Source organism: Sinocyclocheilus anshuiensis, unplaced genomic scaffold (genome assembly GCF_001515605.1).
Source record: "Sinocyclocheilus anshuiensis isolate Anshui unplaced genomic scaffold, SAMN03320099.WGS_v1.1 scaffold1833, whole genome shotgun sequence".
Classification (NCBI taxonomy): Eukaryota; Metazoa; Chordata; class Actinopteri; order Cypriniformes; family Cyprinidae; genus Sinocyclocheilus; species Sinocyclocheilus anshuiensis.
In genome coordinates this window covers 575,976-583,212 of record NW_015539842.1, presented here as the reverse complement: position 1 = coordinate 583,212, position 7,237 = coordinate 575,976, and the positions used below count along the sequence as shown (strand labels likewise).

The window sequence follows — 7,237 nt, the reverse complement described above, 5'->3', positions numbered from 1 at the left end:
CTTTACAGATCTTCTTTATGCACCAAGAGCTTGTAACACTCCAAAGAGAAAGGAAAAATTGAAATCGCATCATTTGACCCCTTTAATATATCTCAGTGCAACAAAAGAGCCTGGCGAGACTCTAGAGACCGCTAGATTAGCTGGAAAGGGTGTTTGTTTTCATCGGAGGCATCTGGAAAGCTGTACAAAGCATGTCGACACAGCAGCCGACTTGATGACCTTTCCTGTAGCACTCATGTCAGTCATAGCTGGATTTGAGAGTGGAGACTGGAGAGTAAAGAAAGATGAAGGGTTGAGGGCAAATTGACCTTGTGTCAGATCTACAGGTTACCACCGGCCACCGGGGTGAAACCCCAACGGACGTTTTAAGTAGTGAGTGTGTCAGGCTGAATGTGCTGTCCACCTGACACCTGACAGCACATGCACATACATACATTTCAGCCCACGGGAGTTTGAGATCGATAGGGCATAATTGCCCTCCATGCAACGCCCTAGCCATGAATCACAGAGTGCGTGAAGAGGATGAAGGATGCTTGCAGAAGTGCGTGTGTGTGTGTGCAGGTAGAGATGGGAATCTTAAGGAATTTCGAGATTGTGGTTCTGATTACTATTCTTTAAAGGGTTAGTTCACCCCAAAATGAAAATTCTGTCATTAATTACTCACCCTCTCATCTTCGGAACACAAATTAAGATATTTTTGATGGAATCTGAGAGCTCTCTGGCCCTCCCATAGACAGCAACGCAACTGAAATGTTTCCAGACAGAAATGTAGCAAGGACATTGGTAAAACAGTCCATGTGACATCAGTGGCTCAACTTCAATTTTGCGAAGCTACGAGAATACTTTTTATGCACTTTTTAAAAACCACCAATTTACCAATTGTGCTCCAAATTTGGGTGTTATATTAGACAACAACTTGTCTTTTGAAAATCATATTTCTCATGTTACAAAAACAGCATTTTTTCATCTTAGAAACATTGCCAAGCTACGGAACATGTTACCTTTTTCTGATGCAGAAATGACCTCTAGACTGGACTATTGTAATGCACTGCTAGGTGGTTGTCGTGCATTTTCAATAAACAAGCTCCAAGTAGTCCAAAATGCAGCGGCTAGAGTCCTTACCAGGTCAAGAAAATATGATCATATTACCCCAATTTTACAGTCTCTGCACTGGCTACCTGTTAAGTTCCGCATCAGTTACAAAATATTACTACTTATAAGGCCCTTACGCAGGAGATATATCTAGCTCCTGCGTACCTAACTAGTCTTATATCATGCTACAATCCATCACGCTCCCTAAGGTCGCAAAACTCTGGACCCTTGGTAGTACCTAGGATAGCAAAGTCCACTAAAGGAGGTAGAGCTTTTTTTGATATTTGGCTCCCAAACTCTGGAATAGCCTTCCTGATAACGTTCGTGGTTCAGACACACTCTCTCTGTTTAAATCCACATTAAAGACACATATTTTTAGCCAAGCATTCACATAATGTATCTCGTAACTTTGTACTTCAGCTATATCTGATCAAATGCACATTTTCATTCTTTTGCTTGGGTTGAACACATCATCTTTGCTTAGCTGGAACAGCCGCTATGCTAATTTAGTCTCTATCTGCTTCTCTGTTTCTGCCACGGGATTGCATCCCGAGGAAACTAGGAATTACATAAGCTTCAGTCTGGATCCAACCCTTACGAAGATCTGAGATGACCGAACACCTGAGAAGAGATGATGCCAACCCCCAAGAAGACCTCAGATGATGCTAACCCTGGAACAACATATAAAACTACCAAATTTTGCTTAATCGCAACATTTAATCGCAATCACAAAGTTTAATCGCAACATATAATCATTGCAGTTAATAGTGTTCACTGTCTGTTTGATTATGTGTAATTTGTAACTAACTGCATGATTCTTTCTGTACATTTCTGCCATAGTCACCACTAATAACCTACTTCTAAATGTAATGTAGAAACATTAATATTTTCTGTAAAGCTGCTTTGCAACGATTGGTATCGTGAAAAACGCTATACAAACAAACAAGAAATTAAACTGAAATTGAACTATTCTGATTGCGCTGTAAAAATTTGCCCAACTAAAAAGAACTGAATCATAAGAGTCATTCGTTGGTGAATTGGACTACACTGTAAAAAGAACCAGCTCATATAAGCAATTTGTTCTGAAATAGAACTATGCTTGTTGTTCTGTATGTTTTTGAATCACTGTTAAGAACAGCTTATAGGAGTCGTTTATTCGCAAATTAGACTCCTCTGGTCAAGCTGAATGTTTTTTGATCCACTGAAAAGAAGTGGCTCATAGTAATTAATTCAGGATTAGAACTACAGTAGTCATTTGAGAATTAGACTACACTAGTCGTGCTGTATGTTTTTGATTCACTAAAAGAAACAGCTCAAAGAGGTCAGTGGTTCAGGAATCAAACAAAAAATCTAAACAACCAGAATGTTTCTGATTCATTAAAAAGAATTGACTCTTGAGATTATTTAATTCAGAATAAGAACTATACTGGGATGTGTTTCTCAAAAGCATTGTTTGCTAACTGTGGTTGCAAGTTCCACTGAACTCCATTGGTAATGACGGAACTTGCGACCATATTTACTTTTGGGAAACGAACCCATGATTGTGCTGTTTTGATTCACTAAAAAGAACCAGCTCATAAGTTATTTGTTTGAGAATTGGACTACCCTAGTCGAGCTGTATGTTCTTAATTCACTAAAAGATACATCATTCATTCGTTCCAGAATTATACTTCACCGCATGTGCTGTAGATTCAGTTCAGATACTTTTAGCACAGTGTTCTACCTTTGGCGGAAGAATAACCTTCGAGAACCTTTAACAAAACAGAAATGTCATGGAAAAACATTTGGCTATGGTATTAAAATAAATATGTAAATGCTCTGTTCTAAACACTGCGTGCACATCACACATTAAAGCTTCTTGCCATAATCCTTCCCTCTTGTTACAGCTGCACACCTACAGTCATTACACTGAAACACTCCACTGATGCACTAAATTGGTGTTTTGGCAACAAAAATATTTCTCATCAGAGGGTTAGACCTTTTCAGACAGTAATTTGTAAGGTACAATATTGTGTTTTAGCTGGCCTGCGTTCATCCCATCAGCCTCTGAGCTCCAGGATGCCACTGCTGTACACATTAAATTAATTGGGATATATAATGTCAGCCTCTTTAACATGTTGTAGAGTGGAGCATGACGACAATCTCTTGTTGCACACAAGAAAGCAGTGTGTGTGGAAAGCGTCCGAGAACAGGAAGGAAATTACTATGAATAGCTAGTTACAACATTTTAGAAGTTTTTGGCTGCAGAATAATAATGTTTAACCTTGTTGTGTAAGCTTTTTTTGCATGTCTCGCTTCTTATTTTCACACTTTGGATCCAAATTACGCTCATTAGCTGAAAATTGTTATCACACATGAGTAATTATAAAGTTTTGGCTTCCTGTGGCTCTTTAAAATGTTTCATACATGTCAACAATTAAACGTCTGTTTTTATAACCCTCGCTATGCATGTGTTGGCAGTTTGTAGCGGTTCATTAAAGAATCGGTCTTGGCCATGAGATTATTGACACGTTCACTGTCGCTCTGTCACTTTGAAACCTTGTGAAAACTTTCAAACTGTATTTTTTTCCTCCTGAAATCAATGTCAAGGCTCCATCATGTTGCTCATTAGCGTACAAAGTCATTATCTCTTCTTGAGAGGCTGTTGTTTTGTTTAATAGCTAAAGCTCTGTGACGGTTTTGAGATCAATATGATGAGCCTCCGCTCCACTCTGAGGAATTACGGAAAGTTGAAATGTAACTCAACATCGAGTTATATATTGAGGCGTGCTGACAAGGCGACAATGGCAGATGTGGACCAAAACATATAGAGTGTTGCTAAATAGAATCGATTCTTGAATCACCATCAGTCAAGATGATTTCAAAAAAAGAGCCATCCTGTCTCCTTTAGTGTGCTCTCTGCTTTCCTCTTCCTCAGACCCCCCTCTCTTTATTTATTTGCCCAGGTCTCGTCCAATCGAGTGAGAGATCCCTCCATGAAAAGGGCAGGCTGCCAAGCCACGGCGACTGTGACAGAGCAATGCATTAGGACATTAAGACACCCACTCCCTTGCTGAAAATCAATCACACACTTCTGCATGCATTATGGGCAGAGAAGGGCACCCGGCAGATTGCTTGCTACCTCTATGGCTGCAGTCGGGCCAGCCCTACCTCCATGTCCTTTCTGTTCTTATCATGCCCTTGTTGAAGAGGAGGGTTGGGACCTGAAGACGCCGAAACGTCTGTTTCTCAGGTGAAGAAGTGGCTTACTGAACGCTTTGGCTGGAAGGTTGTTATCTTGAGGCTAGCAGGGCAGCATGGGTGTTTTTGTGAGATTAACCCAAAGCATGTGCAGACTGTGACGCTGGGAACTATAAGTGCAGTTTTCACAAAATAAAAGGGGAACAAATACAAATACTTCCCAGACTAGCTTAGACCAGCAAGAATTTCCAAGCTGGTTCTTGCTGGTGGACCAGCATAGCTTAGTAAAATTTAGCTCAACACTCATGTTGTTTTGTAAATGACTTGAAAATATGATGGTAATTTGAATATTAAATGTTTACTTTGCATTCAGTTTGTTTTTAATACGTTAATCTGACCTAATCAAAATATTAACATATATTGTTGAAACATTTCTACCACAAAGTAGCCATTCATTTTTAAAAATTATTTTTTTGTGTTATTTTATAAATTTGTATTAATATTTTCTGTAAGACTTTACTTAAAGCCTTTATGTATAATGCATTATAAATGCATTAATTATGCCTCGTAATGTACCTTATAATGCATTGTACAATCTCATTAATAATTGTAACTGCAGTTAATACATTATAACACTTATAAATTCATTTTTACACTATGCATTTTAAATTCAGTTATGATTATTTACAATATATAATGTATTACAACGCACATTATGAATAATTATAATGCATTATACCCTTTAATAACCCTTTATAATGCTTTGTACACAAAGGTTTTAAGTAAAGTGTTACCATATTTTCTAATAAGATTAGGAACAGCCATAAAGTATCAACATGTTTCTTAAAAGTTCATCTCTTTTTTTTTAAGTTATTAAAAAGAGTCTAGGACACCCCAAACCATGCAGTGTTATATTTTAATTTTTATACTATACTATATTTTATACTAATTTATAGTATGACTTTTTTTTCTTCTTTAGAACAATAAAGATTTTTTTTTTTTGCTGAAACCGTGGTCCTTGGTGATTCATAAAAGGCAGGTCAGTGGCTATTGTCATTTTAAGAGGCAAAAAAAAAGCATATCAGGCAACACAAAATTTACAACTGTGGCTCCTGACGATATATTGAGGTCTTATGAAGTGAAACAATTGGTCTGTGCAAGAAACTGAACATTATTTATAATAGTATTATCTGTAATGAGTAAATTAACAGCAAATTTTCATTTTTGGGTTAACTATCCCATTAACAATAATTGCCCCGAACCCACAAAAGAGGTGATTGATCAGGGAAGTATTTCAGGTTAAGCTTGGCAAAAAGCCTTTTGGCCATGTCAGAACACTAGAATTCTGTGCATTGTATTATTTGTCTACTCTTATGAGCTGTGTTTGTGGTCTTCAATTTGTCATTCTGATCATTGGTAGACCTCTGTATTGTGGAGAGTAGGATCTGTAAGTCCTATGAGCTGTCTAGTGAGCCAATAAACACATTTAGCTCAACTCAATTAAATTCAGTCCCCCTGTTCTGTTTCATTTGTTCTCACGAGTTGTTTTTTTTTCATAATGTTTCAACTATTCAGGATGACCAGCGGCGAGAGAAGATGAGGGAAGATGATTGTATGAATGTACCAGCAAGTGCAAAATGTGAAGAAAGTGGATAAAATAGACGCTGCAAAAGCAAAATGACGATCTGTAGCAACACCTGATCTTGAGGCTGCTTATTTACATGTAGATTGGATCTGGGCCACCTTGCCATACATCATTTTATTTCTGCGTGGTGAGATTTATTTATTTACATTTTATTTTTTTCACTCCATTTATTCTTAGTGATTTGACTCTTTTTCAACTCTTTCAGCCTGCTGCAATTTATTCTTTATGTTCCTTGTTTATGGATACAATCATGATACATTATTAATCATGTTCCTATTAATGTTACAGTACCTTCTAGTAATATCACACAGTCTCAGTTTTGAATGGAGAGAATTGATCCTACTTCAGCTTTTTATTCTTCTATGTTTTAAAAACTTCAACTACTCAAAACTATTTAAAACACTATAATGGTGCACAAGTAGCATTAATACACAGAACAGTAGTCAGTGATGGCCTCTTCAATCAGTTAACATCTGGTTATGCTCTAGGAAAGAAAACAGGTCTGTGCAATAATAAATCTTTTGTAAAAAATATTATAACTTAAGTAACTTGCAAGCTGTTTTACAAGAATACAATTAATGCATCTTGCTAACTAAAATCAAAAATGTATCATATTTCTCACTTTCATAGCGTAAGATATTTTCAGCAAGGTTATTGATGCAATAAACAAACGTTGTCTGACAGCTGTTCTTGTGCATTGCAGGAATTAGATTTTTCATGGTGTAAAGTGATTTCTCTGTGGAGCTTCAGACCTTTAGTTTATTTTTAGTAGAGGTAATTAGGCATTCTGTGTCTGTGCTTTATTGTTTGCTTCATTAATCAAATTGTAAAATAAATAATAATAATAATGTTATGTGGATTCTAAGCATGGTCAATTGTTAGTAATTTAAAGAAGCAAAGATAGGTCATCCTCTCTGTATACAACATTTAGCTTCATTAACTCCAGTTAGTACCTAAGGGAAACAAGTAAATGGTCATTTAGCAGATGCTTCATTCGTATAAATTATAATCATATGTGATCATGTCCTGGCTTTATTCAGCCTTGAGTTAAAGATGTCACAAAATAACAATTAGATTTTGATTTCAGCTATATGCTAGTGCATGTCAGACAAGCGATAGAAATTAATTTTTGTCATTTGAAATGAAAATCACATGCTAATGTCGTCAAATGTACATTTTTGGGTGATATATCCCTTTAAGTTCCTTTCTGTATTGCAAAATGGTGATACTTCATGGTTTACCAGTTGCTGGGTTCAAACCTTTGGTTATCAGACAAGATTTATATGCACACCACACCAGTAAGTTGTTGCATAGCTTCAA

At 36.8% G+C, this 7,237-nt stretch overlaps 1 long non-coding RNA gene across 1 annotated transcript in view; it reads left to right on the top strand.

Annotated features, from left to right (window-relative positions):
- The window catches only part of LOC107684489 (uncharacterized), a 28,979-nt gene extending 22,970 nt beyond the window's left edge, over nucleotides 1-6,009 (top strand). Inside the window, exons 2-3 of the long non-coding RNA XR_001633862.1 lie at nucleotides 4,038-4,324; nucleotides 5,848-6,009. This is a non-coding gene — a long non-coding RNA (uncharacterized LOC107684489). The remainder of the gene's footprint in view (nucleotides 1-4,037; nucleotides 4,325-5,847) is intronic.
- The last annotated feature ends 1,228 nt before the right edge of the window (nucleotides 6,010-7,237 follow it).